The 19,009-nt window shown below is 42.7% G+C and overlaps 1 long non-coding RNA gene across 1 annotated transcript in view; it reads right to left on the reverse strand.

The window, feature by feature from the left end:
• The window catches only part of LOC139799521 (uncharacterized), a 64,353-nt gene extending 53,015 nt beyond the window's left edge, over positions 1 to 11,338 (reverse strand). The window contains exons 1-2 of the long non-coding RNA XR_011727329.1: positions 10,883 to 11,338; positions 2,059 to 2,112 (exon numbers count right to left, since the gene is read on the reverse strand). This is a non-coding gene — a long non-coding RNA (uncharacterized lncRNA). The remainder of the gene's footprint in view (positions 1 to 2,058; positions 2,113 to 10,882) is intronic.
• Between the last annotated feature and the right edge of the window lie 7,671 nt (positions 11,339 to 19,009).

Below are 19,009 nucleotides of genomic sequence, written 5' to 3' on the forward strand. Positions count from 1 at the left end.
GGTTTACACCATTCTGGAGAGCCAAGCCACAGCAACCCAGCTATGCTGCTGGGTGCACTTGCTCTTCCAGTCTATAGTGCAATTTTCACAGGAAAATCTATTTCAAATTTGAATGCTGAACCCATTTTTCTGTTCAGTTAAACGAGAGCAGAATCCTTCACCCAAGAATGTATTTACAGTACATGGCTTTATGGTGTGCAGATAGCTTCTGTGAAATTATTCCTTCAGCAGCTTTTACACAATTTCATATTCTGGGTCTATCACATTGCTGTTTGACCTCATCCTTTCTTGATTATAAATGAGGAGCCCCACAGAAGGGAATCTGAACAGTGGCAGGCCCAGGATCCTCTTTAATAATTCAGATTTTTACTATTCTTCATGCTGCATAACTGTAATAGCTTTTTCATTTGATATTGCTTCATTAAAGGTCATTTTTGTGTGACATTTGCATAACTAGTTCTCTAATTATACTGCTAACCATATGAGAAGCTTTTCAGGAACAGTTCATTCTCTCTTGTCAAGGAGACAAAATTTAATTACAGAGTGGAAGCTTTAAATAATGGTTACATAAAATATACTTCTGTAAATTCCATTTAGTTTAGGTTTTGAATTCTTAAAGGTCATGCTCTCATAAAGTCTGTGGCTTAAAAATACTTCTCCTTCTGCTGTTCATGTCCTCTTTCATATAAAGCAGAAATTGGCTGACTCTTTCTTCCTCTTTGTAAGGGAGAAAACTCTCAAGAAAATGTGGGTAACATACTGGAATCAGTCCCATCACTGCCACTATTTATGGGAAGAGGAGGTCAAAAGGAACAGAAATACTCCTTGCCCCAAACCAAGAAGCAGATACAGATTCTACCTAATCTCCTGCACAAAGGTTAGGAGATGAATCAATTACTTTTCCTGTCTTCATGAACAAAGGGGCAGCAAGAGCCAGGAATTACCAAGTGAAGTGACAACAATTTTCTGGATGAGAAGTGGTGAGAAGTGTAGAACAATGGGATGGGCAGGAGGTTCTGGTGCTCAGGGAAACACTACCTGCCATCCAGCTGGATGTGGGCTCTGAGCCCAAAACATTTCAGCTAAGGGACTAAAGGGAATTAGAAATTCAAAGGGAACTAAGCACTGAAAGTTAACCCTCCTGAGGAGCCATCAGCAGTGGCTGCAGCCACCCATGTTGCCACACTGTTATTTCAGATGAAGAATACATTTGGACTTGCAACATAAAACACAAACCAGTATTTTTAAACGTGCTTTCTAAAAACCAGTATGAGTCTGGTTTTTCTCACTAAGTGAGGGATGCCTTGAAATCCCAGCCATGGAAGAGATAGGATCCATCCTACCTGCTCAAGACAACTGCTCATGGGATCTGAAACATTCACCTCACATGCCCAGCACACAAGTTTCATAACTGGGAATGCCAACTTTTATGTTCCTTTCAATCCCATTTTAAGGTTTTTTTCATCCATAAATGTGCTGGAAAACTTCTTTTATTCTCATCTATCACTTTCTTGGAGCCCAGGCTGAATTGCAGCTAATTCCATCAGCCAATTTCACCTTGATTTTAAGGATTTCATCTTCACTTCCTCAGGGCACTGAGGCTTTTCCAAAACATTATGTTAGCAAAGGAAAAGTCTCATGATTTCCCTACTGTTCCTCCATATTCCACTAAAAATAACCTGACCTCTGCAGTGGTTTCAGTTCTCCCCAGAATTACTGGATATGCCTTAATCTTTTTCTGCTATGTGACTATCACATTCCTTTAGCTCCTCCAATTTTCATTTCATACAGTACACAGCTAATATTGGAAGGTCTTTTGGATTTTTTTAACCTTCTTTCACATAGCTGTGATATTAAGTACATGAAGTCCAGAAATTTCATCAACAAAAATCCAACAAAGTCTTTCTCACCTGAATGACAGGGGTGTTTGGAAACACAATGCTTAGAAAAAGAAAACTGTCTATTAAACACTGAGTTACTCAACAGGAAATTTCTTGTGTGTTCACTAAATACAACTCCACATAAGTTAGATTTTTAGGTCTGAAATTGCACTCCTACCTCCAAAGCCCAAGGACAGCTGGATGTGAGGGATCTTCCAAGAAGCAGGTGAATCTGAAAAACAGAACAAAAGCAGCTATGGGAAGGTAAAGAAGACTTTCTGAACAGACTCAAAAAGAAGGACAGCTGTGGCAGTGGTGTTCACTGCAACCACAGAAAAAATCCTATGAAATTATGAAACCAACCTGCCCCATAATCTTTTGCTCTGCTTTTAATGCTTCACAGTGATTTCAGTTGCTCCTTTTTGAAACCCAAACAAATAGATCTGTATTGTATCAAGACATCCATAATACTATAGGGAGCACCCAATGGCATTAGAGGCAAACCCCCTGTTCTATAGAAGTGCTAAAAAGCAGGCTGAGAGCTCCACAAGTATTTTTGCCTAATGTCTCCTAATTTACTTTTGTTTTTCCTATTAGTATATCATCATCTTCAGATAAAATTTTTCCATAATCAAGACAGACATTGTCTGGTGGTACATTAGGCAGGATAAATTCCTCACCACACAAAATTAGTTCTTCAGAGACTGCAATATCCAAGTATTGTTTATGTAACTTAAAACATCCAGCTTGAGTTTCCACACAATAACTGCAATGGCAAGCTGGGTAGAAGCACTGGTTATTACCTGTGAAATACTGTGTAAAACACTCATAACATTTAAAAAACATCCCTAAGAGCTCCCCAAAGCTTTACTGTTCATAATATAACTAGGATCATAAAGATTTTGTATGTGAAACCATGCCCATTTTAGCAAACTGTAAAGAACAGTATGAATATGCTCTCTTGAAACTGGTAATAACCAGGACTTATGAGCAAGAAAATGGACAAATTTCCAGAAAGGCAAAGTGTGAATTAATATAACACCTTGGTTGTGCAGTGAAACCTCTGAGGAATCAATTAGGCTGTACAGCAAAGCAAACAAAAACAATTGCTACTTTTCACTTCCTTTTCCTCTACAAACTCATCTAAGGCTTTTTTTTGTTCTTTCTTTTTTTTCTTCTCTCTCTTTGTACCTTTAAAATAATAGGGAGGAACTTCCTACCAACTCTGGTCTGTTCTCTGATTTGGATATTGCTATCTTGCTTCCACAGACAAGGGAAGGAATGCAGATGATGAGTGCATCTGATTGAAAGCCTTCTCCTCTCCAAATCTGCAGAGCAATGGTTACATTTCTGACAAGCTATTCCGAGCTAGAGTCTTAAACAGAGCCTCTGAGATCCTGTTAATCTTAATCCCACAGCCACTAAAAAATACTTTTCATCATCTGAATGGTTCTTTGCATTTTTGATAGCCCAGGAAGATGGTGTTCCACATGCTTACATTGTTGAATAATATTTGAAAAATATTTCTATACATTCTTTAGATTTAAAGGCCTGAGCCAAAGTCTCTTAGCCAGAAGAACTCTATTGGCTTCAATGAACTTGAGATTCTGACATTCTTATTTTTCTAGATAAGAGTTGTGATTTTTAATTAAACAGCAAATTCCTCAGTAGATAATAATTGTACTGAGGTAAGAAAACAATGCTTGAAGACTCTTTTCTTCACAAGTGCAAAAAATGTAGGGCACAACACTGGGGGAAAATTGGGAAATCCATTTGGATAGATAGCTTCAGCCAGATGATGGCTCTCACCAAAATTAAACAACTTCATTACCTTGGAGGCTCTTAAATGAGGCTCCAAACAAGGGCCCCTGAACCCAGAGGCACACCTTTCCTGCCAAAGCCTCAACAGTAACCTTTCCATCAGGTGCTGAAGCCAAAATCCAAACAACCCTAAGCACAGCTTTATCTTACATTTCCCTAGAAGTATCAGTTCAGTTATGTGTGCACAGCCCACGGGACAGGTCTGGATGGCCACAGGTGGAGGCTGACTGTGCAGCCAGACACCACTAAAGAAAAAGGGCACAAGGATCCACAGCCACAGTTCCTCAGATAATCTGACAAAATGTAACAGGAAAGATGAACAGCTTCTTCTCTCTGAAAATTAGCATCTTAACGCTGTGCTTTATGAGGTTAAATTGATTTTATTATAAAACAAGCACAGCAGTTCATAAACAGTTCATACTAAATCCAATCATCACTTTCAAATGCAAATTTCCCTGTTTTTTGAGATACAGCACATCTGCAATCAGCTGTATATCACATTCATATTTCTGCCTCATCCAGTGACATTTTTTGTCATGCCTTTTAACATCGAATTCAATTTTTGATTCAATGTTTGATTGCAAGCCACAAGCTTACACAACATCCCAATCTCTTTTGTGATAAATACATGCTGCTTTTTCAGACCTTCTATCGTTTTCAAGCCAGTGGCTCAATAGAAACCCTTTGCTATTGTTCAGAAGCTGAATGCACACAGTCCACAAACACACCCCATGGCAGCAAGAAAAAAAAAAACCCAAAATCATTCTTGCGGGAGTGGTGCCACCACCTGTACCAGGGAAAGCCCAGAGCCTGGGAATGGGTCTGTCAAATGGGAATGGGCACGGCTGCCCTGCCCCACACCCCACACCTCCTGCCAGGGGCTGGGAGCAGGGCCTGGGGGCACTCCAGACATGAGTTTTAAGTGGAATGAAAGCAAAATTTCCCCAGATTTATGTCACCAGCCAGTCTGAAGCTGGCCAAAGCAAGGAATGTTTCCACCTTAGCACTCAGCCTTCAGCAAAGCTGGAGTGAGGCTGATGAAGCTGCTGTGTGTGTATGTGTGTCTCTGTGTGTACGTGTGTGTGTATGTGTGTGTATGTGTGTGTCTGTGTGTGTGTGTGTCTGTGTGTGTGTCTGTGTGTCTGTATGTGTCTGTGTGTGTGTCTGTGTCTGTGTGTGTGTGTGTCTGTGTGTCTGTATGTGTCTGTGTGTGTGTCTGTGTCTGTGTGTGTGTGTGTCTGTGTGTCTCTGTGTGTATGTGTGTGTGTGTGTGTGTCTGTGTGTGTGTGTGCCTGTTGTGTGTGTGTGCACAGCCTGACCTTCAGGTAAAGAATCCAAGGGTCACTCTGAGGACCTGATGTGACATCAACAGCTTTGGGGTTCAACTGCAATTCACTGCAGAGAGGCAGATTCGGGCTGTGTCAGGTAGTTAGGCAGGAAAGGTGGCAGAATCTGTGATGAGCACAGAGCCCAATTAGGAACAGGGTGACCAATGACACCTTCTGGCTTTCACCAGGCCATAGAACAGACTGGTTCTACAGCCAGTTCTGTGCAACACAGAAACAAACCCTAGGCAGGGCTCTAAACACCTTCCTGACCCTGGGGAAAGCAGTCTCCATCCCTCAAAAGCAGAATTTCTAAGAACAAAAAGATTTAAAAAAAATGTTTTTGAACTTAAATGACAGAACAAACACACACTATATGTGACCTGTGCTAGAAAACACACAAAAGATAGTGTTAAAATATAAAAGATACAGAGGTGAGGACATCTAACTCTTCATTAATTATCCCCCAAACAAATAATAAAACCCCCTGGATGATACTGGCTTATGGAGTTAATTGAAATGATGAATGTAGTTTTGAGATGCATCTTCACATAATATCTTTAAAAAGGTCTCCCCAGTTTTATAGGTAAGATGAAAGAGCTTCTCTACAGAAACAGAAGTCAAATTATCAATTTGCTGCCCTGTTTTAAGCACATTTATAAACAGAAATGTCATAATTAGACTTCTCTGCAGAAGGGGAGACAGTAGTTTTTCTTCCTTTTTCTAAAGAGACAAGGGGAAAAAAAAAAAAAAAAAAAGACTTCAATAAAAATAAAATACATTGCCTTTCCTAAAAGACAAACTAAAGGTCAAGAAAAAGGCTGTAAGTCTTCTGGGAAATAAATAGTTAGCCCTATTCTCAGAAAGAAAGATAATAAGTGGCAGGTCTATCTTTCTTGCTCGGGGTTTACTTTCCCCTTTTTCCCTTTCTTCTGCTTATAATAGGAGCCACTGAAAATTTAAAACTATTTCAAATATTTTGTTACAACTGAAAATAGAGGAGTGGGAAATGGCCCCACAGTTTCCAGTGGCTGAGAAGTGACAAACAAGAAATGTGTACTCAGAAATGCAAATACTTCAATCTCGTGTGAAATTCTAACATTCTCTACAACAAATACAGTAGCTGTCAACAGCTTGCTTTATGATAAAGAACCTGAAGACACAAAAACGGAGGAGGAATAACAATTAGGAACCTGAATGCCAAATGCCCACCTTAGGTGGGACACCAGACAGCTGGCACGGTGTGTACAAACAAAAAGATTCACTTGGTCTTAAAGGCAACAACTTTTCTTCTTTACTGATTATTTTCTTATCCCAACAAGAAATGCAATTGGTTACATACTGAGCCATACAATGGAACAAATTGTAATTGACAGGAAAACAAGATTAAAAATCCAAATCATTCCTTCTTTATGCTCCAGAATTGGTAATTAATTGCATCCAAGCATACAGTGGTGTCTCTCATTTGGAAACCATTCCAGGCTAATATACCTGTGGTTTACTCTTGTGTTTGCAGCCACTCCATGGCTTGCTAAGATCACAATTAGATCCTGACACTTTCCAACTCTTTGGCTTGTGATTCCTCAAACCTCACAACTGTTACCAGCTCCTCTCTGCCCTACATAGGAAGCAACAAAGGAAGTAAGAGCTATCTGGAAACAGAGTAGCTCTGGCTTTGTACCTAATGCAAATATGTAACAACCTGTTTCTTTTCTGCTCTGTTAAACAATAACAATTGCTCCAGTTGCTATTTTTCAGAAAGGTATTCAGATCCCTAAAATGCATTTAGTACCTTTTAAATTCAAGCTTCTCTGCCTTTTGACTGAGAGGTTCGTTCAGCATTATGGTGTCTAACAGCAGTGCCTAGGGCTCAGAGTCCTCCCTATAAAATCTTCTGTGAGAAGAGAACAGCTAAAACATCTATTTTGACTCCTGGTATGATTCTGAAAACTTCTGGTGGATTACATTGGGAAGTGTCTCAGACACTCACAGAACATTACACCAGCTTGCTTTAAAATTGAATCTTGAAATCTAATAAAAATCCCTTCCTAGAAAAAAAATCTCTATTAATGAGTACCAGTTACATAATTAATCGAAAGAACGTTTAGGTCAACTGTCATTGTTGTGTGGAAATGCTGCCCCTGGGCAGTGGGTGTAAGGAAACATGATTACAATTGTCCCTCAACACAACACCTACCATCCAGGAGCTGAACTGCTTCTGCAGCAAAGGGGAGAGGGAGGAGAAACAGTGGCAGCACAAGTTTCTTATCAGAACAAATCCTCCTGTAACTAGCAGAAAAATTAGTGCTTTGCATTCACGCAAGCCCCTGGGTTGCTTGAGTGTATCCATGGTAACACCCATCCTTCAGAAATTCTGTGTGTCTATACACTCATTTTACATTCTACCTAAAACATGAACGGTACTGAGAGCACTGGAGTATCTGCTCCATTAATCTGTTTCCAGTTCAGCTGGAAAAGTGCATTACAAGAAAGAGAAGCTCCCCCTTTAAACCACATTCCTCCAGAACACCAGCTGTAATTCTGCTGATTCTTTGACAACAGTATTTATTGTCCTGCAACATGAAGATGAGCCCTGCAGGGTTTAGAAGATTTGAATGCATTATTGAGCACCATTCACTCATGTTAGACTGGTAAATAAACATTTGACTATATTAAAAAAGGATAAGAAATATTTGACTATATCAACAGAAATGGGTTTTTTCTCAGTAAGAATATGGTGTGTAACATTTTCTGTAATACAAATTCAATAAAAATATTTTTTAAAGAAAGAGTTTAAATATTTTTATTCGTGGATCTGAAAAGGAAAATTACATTGGCATTTCAGATTTCTCTGTAACAAATTTATGTCTCCTGATAACTAGCTGTGTGCATGACTTATTTAATAGCACATCAGCCCACAAAAATCTGCATAACTCAGAATGAAGACCAGTATCCCAAACAATAGCCTGTGAAAATTCTGATAAAGATATTTGAGTTACTGAATGAACAGAACTGGGGTGGTGCTTCACTGCAACAGAACAGCATTATCTCGTTGTAATGTCATTATAACTTTAAGTAATTGTAAAAGGCAAAAATGAAATTATTGCTGCTTCTGAAGCAAGTGACCTCTATGCTACCTTTTGTTCCCTTAAAACAGCACAGTCATTGTCCTAAAGCCAGCTTTCTAAACCCAGCTCCTTCCTACCAACCATTAGGCCTCACTCTATGGCAGTCACTGGGAAAAGCCTCCTCACACAGCCCCTACTGCTGGTGTTACTTCACCATATCAATACTCTCTTTAAAATAATGATATTAGCAGTTTGATTCAGATTTAAAGCCAACAAACAAACAAAAAAACAACCCCTAAAATCATCCCCCAGCAGATAAGGAGTGGCTGGTTGTTCTGTTTTCCTCAGCTTCATTTCCATGCTGCTCCTCACAACCCAAACTGGGCTGCAGTGCCAGAACATCCTTGGTCACAGTGCAGGCTCCCTGGGACTGCTTGTACCAGTGACACCTTGCCAGTGACACCAGTTGAAAGGACTGGGGCAGCAGGGCACTGGCACCAGGTAAAACCTGTGGAAATCTCCTCCCAGGCCCATTTTGGCACCCCTTGAGTGTTATTCATGTTGCCTCTTCTGGAGCAAACAGAGTTAACTCTGAATACTGGGGGGAAATCAATCTCATGTCTGGAAAGTGAAGGATTTCATCTTTCAAAGTTGTCTGAAAAGAGCAACATAGAAAGACAATGGAAGGAAAGGAAATGTGGAAGGAAACTGAGAAGAATTCAGATCTGGAAATGTATTTTAATTACAGTGACTATAGATACGGGTGATTTTGACAAGGAATTCAGGTTAGACTCAAAAGATTGATGCAATCTATGAATTCTGACAGGTTTTCAGTTAGCTCAGGCTCACTGTGCAGAAGGTAGTGAATATTTTATGTTGTTTATTTTGTGTACTTCTACTGGGAGTCAGGTCTCTTTGGCTAACAAACATTGACACCAAGTTACACAAAAAATACATGGGTTCATAAATATTGATGAGGAGCCAGAGTGAAAGTCCTATTGAACTGGGCATGGCCAGTGACTGTACTGAGCTGCAGCCAGGCTGCAGGCCTGCAAACCCATCCCTTCAGCCACCTCTCAGCACACACGAGGGTACAAGGGACAAGGATGTTCTCAGCAGGGTGCATCTGCTGGGCTCTCCTCCCAGCACCATGCCCAAGAGTACCCAAAGTCACTGCTGGGATAGGGGGTCATAAGGTCCAGCTGGGGGACCACCCAACAGCCTGTGGTGTTCAACCATATTAAACAGTTTCCTCCCCCTCGCCTTCTGGGTTTTTAGGGGGTGGGGGAGGAATAAAAACTCAAAGACAAAGCAAGTTTCTCCTCAAATAAGTCAAAACAACCCACAATTCAACTTGACTTGTTGACAAGTGCAGATGAAGTCAACAGATCTACCTAGGTAAATCAATAGTTTCCTTCTCTTGGGTCAGAAACACATTGGAGATTCATACCATAATCATTTGCTACCAACTGATCCCTAATTACTAAGTTTAAAGGAAGAAAACAAGAACCAAGTTAAAAGCCAGATGTCAGGCTGGCAAACAGACTGCCACTGCCAAAGTATCCCTCTGTGATTTACAGATTCAAGATCTATATCACATGAGCTCTAGGCTTTAAGACAATTTGTTCTTCAAAACTTCTTCCCATCAGGCATAACTTTATTTTATTCTAAAACATGCCAGACTGGCCACAGAAAAAGGCAGGATGCTGACCACATACTAGTACCCCACCTGGAATCTGCATGTCCTAGGAGTAAAGCAGCCCTGATTTTTTGGACTCAGAAAGGAATTTCTCCTCCACCAGAGACTGGTTGTGGTTTCTTGTTTTCCTATGAGGGAAGCTGCATGGGAGCAGTAGCATTTGTTCATAGCTTTAAAGTTATTCACAATGACTCAGTGTAAATAGCAACTTTTGAACACTAAATATTCCCAATAAACACTTGCCAAACCATTCACAGACAGAGATTAAGAAATAAACATACAAACAAACAAACCACCAAACAAAAAACACAAACCAAAAATAAATAAAAAAATCAAAATGTTTCATTTTCTGGATAAATTATGAAGAAGTGCAACAGGATTACAATGTTTCTGCCCCCTACCCCAGACACCTAGATTGTCTTTTCTCATCCATGGGGAGGCTGTGAACAGTGCATTTGTTCAGCTGTTCTCTTCTTTTTCAGAAATAACATCAGACACGGATGTTTACTTGCTGTGGGTGGTGAAATTTCATTCATCCTCCTTACAGAACTTTAGAGCAAATTGCCAGTGCATTTCCATCCCACCAAATCACCGTAGCAACTCCTGCAAAACATCTGTCACAGGTAACAGTCACATGGAGATTTGCAAAGCCTCCACAAGAAAAATACCACCTATGGTTAAAATAAATAAATAAAAAAAGTAACAAAAGCTTTATGCTTTGCTACATAGAGCCTTGTAATCGTTCAAAGACACAGCGTCGTGTTTTGAGGTTTCACTGTGTTCAATGTAATGAAAGAAACAATCCTTTTCAGAGCAAAAAATTTCTCTCCAGAACACAGCACTGTCACTGCACACCCCGCTCAAAATGGCTTAAAATTAGGACATGTAGTGACCATTCTCCTGTAACTATAAGGAATTTTTATTTTAAAAAATTGAGATTGATGAATAAAACATGAAGATAGCCCTACAGAGTGTCAGTCACCGTGTTTTTTGATACAAAACCTGAGGTTTCAGCCTGCTGCAGGAAGTGGGTAACCCCTCAGTTTAAAGAGGCCAACACAGGTGAGGCACAGCCGCGATTTGCATTACCTGGAGAGGAGCAACAGCCCTCACAGCTCATCCACTGCTTGGTGGAGATTCAGCAGGAAGGAATCCAACTGCAGGAGCTGGGGGGCTTTGTCCCCGTTCTTAAGCAGCAGCACATGGACTGAACACCAGGCGGGGAGCGGGGCTGCCTGCCTGGGCCGGGCTCTCGGGACCGCCCGCACCTGCGCCCCTCACCGCGGGGCCGGGCCCGGGGCTGCGCACACCGCGCGGCCTCACAGGGGCAGGGGCTTCATTCGGTGTGCAGTCACCGTGCCAGGATGGCAGGAGCTTCCCTGCCCTACAGAGGATCCCTGCTCCACAGGACCCTCACTCCACAAGATCCTCACCTCACAGGATCCCTACACCCACCGCACAGGATCCCCACTCCCTCACCTCACAGGATCCTCACCTCACAGGATCCCCGCTCCCTCACCTCACAGGATCCTCACCCCACAGTTCCCCCACTCCCTCACCCCACAGGATCCTCACCCCACAGTTCCCCCACTCCCTCACCTCACAGGATCCTTGCCTCACAGGATCCCCATTCCCTTGCCCCACAGGATCCTTGCCTCACAGGATCCTCACCCCACAGTTCCCCCACTCCCTCACCCCACAGGATCCTTGCCTCACAGGATCCCCGCTCCCTCACCTCACAGGATCCTCGCCTCACAGGACCCTCACCTCACAGGATCCTCACCTCACAGGACCCTCACCCCACAGTCTCCCCGCTCCCTCACCTCACAGGATCCTCACCTCACAGGACCCTCACCCTGCAGTCTCCCCGCTCCCTCACCTCACAGGATCCTCACCTCACAGGACCCTCACCCCGCAGTCTCCCAGCTCCCTCACCTCACAGGACCCTCGCCTCACAGGACCCTCACCCCGCAGTCTCCCTGCTCCCTCAGCCCCAGCGCCCGCTCCCTCAGCGCAGCCGCGGAACCTTCCAGAAGGCGGCAGTGAGCACCAATGGGGATGCTTGGCGGGAACCTGGACCAATCAGAGCCCAGCACCCCTCAGCAGCGCTGCCGCCTGCGGGCGCCATGAGGGAGGTGAGGGCCCAGGGGGCTGCAGGGCTGAGTTCCCCTCCTCTGCTGAAGGGCTGCCCAGCAGAGTCATAGAATCATAGAGTCATAGAATGGGCTGGGTTGGAAGGGACCTCAGAGATCATCAAGTCCAACCCTTGACCCACTACCACTGCAGTTCCCAGCCCATGGCACTGAGTGCCACATCCAGGCTCTTTTGAAATAGCTCCAGGGATGGAGAATCCACCCCTTCCCTGGGCAGCCCATTCCAATGGCTGAGCACCCTCTCCCTAAAGAAATTCTTTCTAATGTCCAACCTAAACCTCCCCTGGCACAACTTGAGACCTCTTGTGCCCTCTTGTCTTGCTGAGAGTTGCCTGGGAAAAGAGCCCAACCCCCCCCTGGCTCCAACCTCCTTTCAGGGAGTTGGAGAGAGTGATGAGGTCTCCCCTGAGCCTTCTCTTCTCTGCCTCAGGAATGCTGTCAGGGAGCACCAAGGTTTGCACAGGGCTAACCAGCTGTTCACGTGTGTCTCTGGACACCAGGCAGGCCCTGGCTCCTGGTGCAAGGAGCTGTAACCATCCTCACAAACACCCCTCGAAGGTAAGGTCACCAGCCCTCCAAAACCTCTGTACCTCTGCCACCACTGCACAAACAACAGGATGGCTGTGTTCCATTACATCGAGAAATTGCCTTCTAAAAACTTATTTGGACTGTCCGCCAGCTTTTAAAGCTCCCCTCCTCTCAAGGAGGTAAATATGGCAAACCAAGCCATGGTATTCACCAGTATTTATTGATACACTTACAGAGGTAAATAGTTAACTTTCATTAATTACACAAGTGATAACTTTTCCTAAAGCACAGGAAATCTTGTCAGAGAGGGAAGAGGTTATCAGGGCATTGATCTCACAGTTAAATTACCACAGCAATTCCTCAGGTCAATTTTCTTGTGCAAACACCACTTGGAGTCTCTCTGGCTCAAGTGCCACCCGTGCACCCTGCCTGGGAACCAGCACTGAGCTGTGGTACCTGGCACTCTGCTAACGAGTGTGTTGAAGATTAAAGGGGGAGGTTAGATTTTTGTAGCTTTCTTTTCCATCTCCCAGGTAGGAATCTGCTTAAATGTTGGTCTGTCTGTATCAAAGATGGATGGAAAATGAGGGTGGGACCTTCCCCAGACTGAAAACTGCAGCCTTCCTCCCACAAAGATAAAGATACAAGAGGAATAAACTGCAGGATTTTGTAGTGATGTATCCTACTAATAAACAGACAGAAAACCAGAGCATGCACAGCCTGGAAGTGGTAACTGCTCTTCACAAAACAGGCAGTTTCCATTTTTTATTAGTCAGGTGTTGTCACACTTTTCCTCATCAGATCCCCACAAGATCACTAATTTTTATTGCTGCAAGCTTATCTTAATTACACGAAAAGAAACGTTTTGGTTGTCGGTGATGGTTGCAGTGACAAGTTCCTCCCATCTCTGTTTCCTCCATCCCCTTCCCACCCCAGCTCCTAGGGGCTGCTGTCAGACACGGTTTGTGGGGTGGGCTCTGGCACCAACCTGTGCTGGCAGCCACTGCACTCTCTGCCATGGAAACCTCAAAACCAGACAGGGATGTGCCTCACTCTTTGATCAGTCTTGCTGCCCAGAAATCTGAAGAAAACCTGTTTATTGGGAACACAGGCTGCACGGGGCATAAGGCATAGCTGTAAGATCAGCCAGTGTGCTGTATAGCTGTAAATAAGGCAGCTGTCACCTGCAGTGTTTCTCGTTGTAATTCCTTGGCCCAAAGATAACATTTTATGAAGACATGAGCAGTGCAGAGCTGTGTTGGGATCAGAGCTGAGGCTGGCAGAACCAACACTGGAGCAGATGCCTGCACGGCTGCAGTCAGACCACCAAGCATCGTGCTCTCTGAAGGTGGGACCATAATTGTTTTGTACTTTTTGACACAAAGCAAATAAACATCAAAACAATGTGAACTTAAACCTCAAGCTGCAGGAAGAGTTTTCAGTTATTCTTCATTTTATGCTGATGTCAAGAGTCAGACCCCATTAACTTTGAAGGAATCAGTCCTAGGGTCACCAGGAGCCCAGTGCCAGTACAACTGATCTTTTGTGTGGGGATGACAAACTTCATTGAGAACATACTTCAAAATATCACAGGCACTTTTCAATGACTGTCTATTTTTTAAATAATTAACCAGTGTATTAGGGAATCTTCTTTTTCTGTTGCCTGGCATAGCTGTTTGCTTCTAGCCTAGCTTTCTGTAAATACATCAGTTGAATAACCCAATGTGTCTTATGGATTAAAAACCACAACCAGTATAGAGTTATCCCTTATGAACTTTATAAGTACAGGTTCTCAGATCCACACACCCTTTGGTTTTTTTGCTAACCATGGGAGGATTCTGGTAGCTACTACCCCTTCCTCTCTACCATTGATATATTTCCTTAAAAAAAATAAATTTCAAAACATAAAATAAATGCATGCTGCATTAAATGTAATGATTGAGTTTATACTTTCACTTTAATCTCCTATTATTTTAACTGAAGCTGTGATGGAAAGTACTCAGTACAAAAATAAAGCTTTTGGTACAATTTACCTTTTTGCATTCTTCTTCTCTACCTGTCTCAGGAACTTGCAGCACAACTCCAGACTGCTCATGGCTGAGCTCTGCAGAGACCTTGGGACAACTTTCTCTACACTTCCCATTACCAGTGATCCAAATATTGTAAATATTAACACAGCCTCGTGCAGGGCTGGAGTGCATGAGGGGTTTGGGCAGAACAAGCCTGGGAATGAGCCACCTTCCTCCTGACTTGGCCCCATTCAGCACAAACCTCCACAAAGTAACTTCCACAAAGGAAAAGCTCTTCAGCACATTTTCAGAATCCTGTTTTCTACACTTTTAGGATGTTTATGGGGGGGGGGGGGGAGAACCCTGTAAAATGAAACTGCAAAATACTGAGAATCCTTTCTCCACTTAAAATGAAATACCATTAAGGGAATGCCATTTTAATGCATTTCTCTCAGGCTTTTGTGAGTTACTGTTGCTGAGCAGCTGCACACTGCCCCACAAAATCTTTCTGGGCCTCCCACATTTCTTCACTTCCTTGAGCTGGCTTCTCTTTGTTTTACTTCTTGCTCAGAGCCCTGATGGATCCAGTTTTATAACTTAATCTTTTCTACTTCCTTCTGCAAATTCCTTGGTCTCCACTCAGCAGTAACCCAAAATCCCATTGCTCCTCAGGCTGACCCCACTCCAGAGCTTTGTCCCTGCTCACCTCCTGCTCCCCCACCCTCCTGACTCCCTTCACACCCTCACTCCCTTTCCTGACCTGAATCTGTAACCTCTTAATCAGCTACAACTCCACTTTCTCCGTTTCTTTTTACAACCAGGCATTAGCTAATTCCCATCCTTATTCTTTAACATCATCTCTCAGACATTTTTCCACCTAAACTTTGCTGCCCAAATCATCCACACCGTGTTAATTTCCTGCCCCATTCCCTCCCGTACACCTCTCTTCTTTTGGTGCATCCAATAATTTGGCAGCTGCAGAATTATTTGCCTGTTGTGCCCTCCTCTTCTGCAGCTCTCTACCTTCTCCAAAGAGCCAGCAAGGTTCTCTTTGCTGATTATGCCTTACCTTGTGTTTCCTGACTTGCAGAATCCAGTAACAAACATGGTATTAAGTACCATGCACGTGCATACACACTCTCCAGATCCCTTCTGTTATCCAGTGTGGTTGCTGGTGAGGGGGAACGATGCCATCCTCATGGGATACCTGCTCTGGATATCCCAACATAGATGTGGGCAGGAAATATGCAGAGGCAAAAAAAATGCACAATAAGCCTTCCAGGTTTCATCAGGAAAAGAGAAAAAAAACACCCCGTCTGTTTCTATTTTAAAAATTGTTTTATCAAATTCAGCTCAATCTCCAAAAGAAAATATCAAAATGTATAATTTAAAGCCATTGAAACTAAATGTTGGTTTTAAAAATAATTCTCAGTCAGAGAATTCAACTTAAATCAAAACCACCTTCCAGCTGTCTGGAAGAGGCTTTTGTACCTGCATCTGAGCTGATGTTGGCCACAGTCCCACCCTATGGATTCCATATTCCTCTAAGCCAACAACCTTGAGCTGATAAGAATTTTATTTTCTTGAAAGAACTCGATTTGCAATTGATTCCAAATGCAGTTTTTCTGCTTTGTATATTGCTTTATCTGCAGCAAGTAGGTTCTTTAGTTTCGAGACGTTTCCATATTTCTTAGCTATTCTTAGTCCTAAGTAATTTTAAATTAATTTGAACCATGAGCTGGTATTTTACTATGAATTACACATAAATCATCTCTACATGTCGTCATAAAAAAGATTTAAGACTTTCTGTTCATACTGATTTTCTTTATGTTTGAAGAAGAAAGCACAGCCATAAACCAAAGTTTCATTCAAGAGGGATTATTTCCAATAATATTTACCATTATTTACAACGATACCTACAATAAACTTGATAGCTGTGAATAAGCAGACACTCCAGGAGCAGCCCCCCTTAGGTAGCCCCCCTTTTTTACACAGGGACTTCAGGACTGGTCACAGCACAGAGTTAAGGAGCCATCACAAATCAGAACCTCTCTCAGCAGGATCTTAAGTCAACACCATTTAAATTAAACTCTCCTACAAAAAAATACTTTCACCACATTTTTGTCCTAATTATAATTTGGAATTCTTGTGTCAGGAACAGATATTTTATCTTTATGAGGACCAGTATCAGAAACTTTCTTCTTAAGAATGTTTTTTTAATAACCTATGGTTTGTTTTAAGAAGTGTGACTGCAGTCCTCAGACTTCACAGGTAGCAGGACATGTTGTAGATAAACCTTAAATGCCCTTGTTTGGATGGGGAAAAAAAGCTGCTTTCATTTCAAATGTTGGAAGTGGCCTACTAGAAATCTTGGGGCTTCATTTTTTTTTTTATTCCAAATGGACAAAATCTCTACTAAATTGCTCTTTAACAAAAACAAAAACCCAAACCAAAAATATTTGAAAACGAGAAGTGTTACAAACATTTTCAACTTTAGTGTTGTGATAGGGATCAGAACTTTTCTTAGACTGCTACTTCTGGTAGAAATAACCCTCCCTACATGTCCTGTTCTGTTATTGTTCTCTGTTACTGATTCCTGTTGTGCTGAAGCAGCACTGTGAATAAGGAAAAATGTTCTTCATTATTTAGTGAGCCAGAATATTGGCGAACTAGTACATCCTTCTGCCTTATATATCCACTTTTTATTAAGATATGTTTGGTTTTTATTAAGTTTACTGTGAAGGATTTTTCTGTAAAGCTTTAAGCACAGCAAACCATCCTCACTGGGCTTTTTTTTCTTATTTTTTTTTTGGCATTCACAGTGCATGTTGAAACAGTATTATCGTCTAGAGACTTTTATAACCTTTAAAACACTTTAGAAACAATTAAACATGCCTTTCTTAAAATAAAACCTTCCTTGCTCCGTTCAGCTGCAGGGCTGCTGAGGTCTCAGTTTCACCCCCAGGAGTTGTGCTGGGAGCAGGGATGGGAAGAGCTGCTCCCTCCTGTCCTGGGCAGAGCAGGGACAGGCAGGGCTCAGCACTGCCACTGCTCCTCTGTGGGACCTCCTGGGTGAAGGGAATCCCCACAAACCTGTCACCTGGGGGGACTCACCTACACCTGCTGGGGTGCCACCCAGGGAAAACCCAGCCCAGTTTGGTGTTTGCTTCCTCACCCAGGCGTTGGGGCAAGAGGTCAAAAAATGCTGCCCCGTGCGTGCCATCCTCACCCACACCTGTCCTGGTGATTTCCCTGATTCCTCGGGGCAGTTTAGCCAGGATCCTCCTGATGGGACTGCTGAGAGTGGGGGATAGATCAGCACGAAAGGATCTGATGGATGGAGGTGTGAGAATCAGCAGTCCAAGTGCAACAAACAGACACTAAGCACCCCAGGATTGGGTCACTGGGGTCTGTGTACCCTCTGAAGCACAGCAAATATTTCCATCTCATTTGTAACACCCTGTCAGATTAGCTTCTGAGCTGGCACACAACCTAATGACAAGAAATTAAACTTTATATACTTTAAAATGTATTTTTCATTTATATGACTGCAAGCAACCCTGCAATCTCCTTAGGGGAAGTCTATGAGGATTAAGAAAATTAAGTTATTAAAACTGCCACACAGAGGGGGCGTGGGGGTCTCCTGCCCCCCAATGGGCTGTGCAGCCACTGGGGGCTGGGCTGGGCACAAGTCCAGAATTAGAGAAGCTGAAGAAAGAACCAGCAACAACAGAAGAGTTTGTTGGACTTTCATCCTTTCTTCTTTTCAATGTAAAAATAGCAAACAATGGGGAGAAATCACAGTATTTGCTAAAGCAGGGATGCATGAGAGCACCATAAATGGAGGAGAAAACACAGCCAGCTGAATGTAGGAGCTGCAGGATGTGCATTAGCCATGAAAGGATACCTAGTAGAAGTTATTTATGTGTGAAATGGGCTCTGACAGAGCTCACAAGGGAGAAAACCAGAGGATTAAAAATGCATCTAGAAAATAAATGATAGAAGAATTAAGATGTGACAGGGGAGTGGATGAAGATGCTGTACAGAACCCTCAGAAGCTGCTGGTGCAGCCTAAGAGGAGTCATCTGTAGGAACATAGTCACCAGGAAAAAGGAGCATTAATCCTCATCATGAGCAGATTGTGTGCTTAAATGAAAAGCTAAGATAAAATAAATAAGTAAATACATGCCTGTAATTAAACATTTCATTTCACAGGGTAAAATATTTGAGAAGTTAAAGTAGCAGTGTGTGAACTCAGCAGCTAAAAGAGTTACGTGTGGAGGAAATGCCACGTTTTTAATATTCTCATCTAAGATTTAAAAAATGCTTTCTAACTTTCTTCTGAAAGGGGGGGAGCTCTCAGGGCAGAGCTGCTGAAGAGACTGACTGACTGAGAGGCCAGCACCAAGACAGCCTCAGGAGAAAGGAGAAAGCCATTAAGAATGGGAGACAGAGCACCTCAGGCAATGAATGGTGACAATAAAAGTGCTGGAGGTGTTGGGCAGTGAAAGGATACTGTGAGGATG

This window comes from Heliangelus exortis, chromosome 9 (assembly GCF_036169615.1).
Source record: "Heliangelus exortis chromosome 9, bHelExo1.hap1, whole genome shotgun sequence".
In the NCBI taxonomy this organism is placed as follows: Eukaryota; Metazoa; Chordata; class Aves; order Apodiformes; family Trochilidae; genus Heliangelus; species Heliangelus exortis.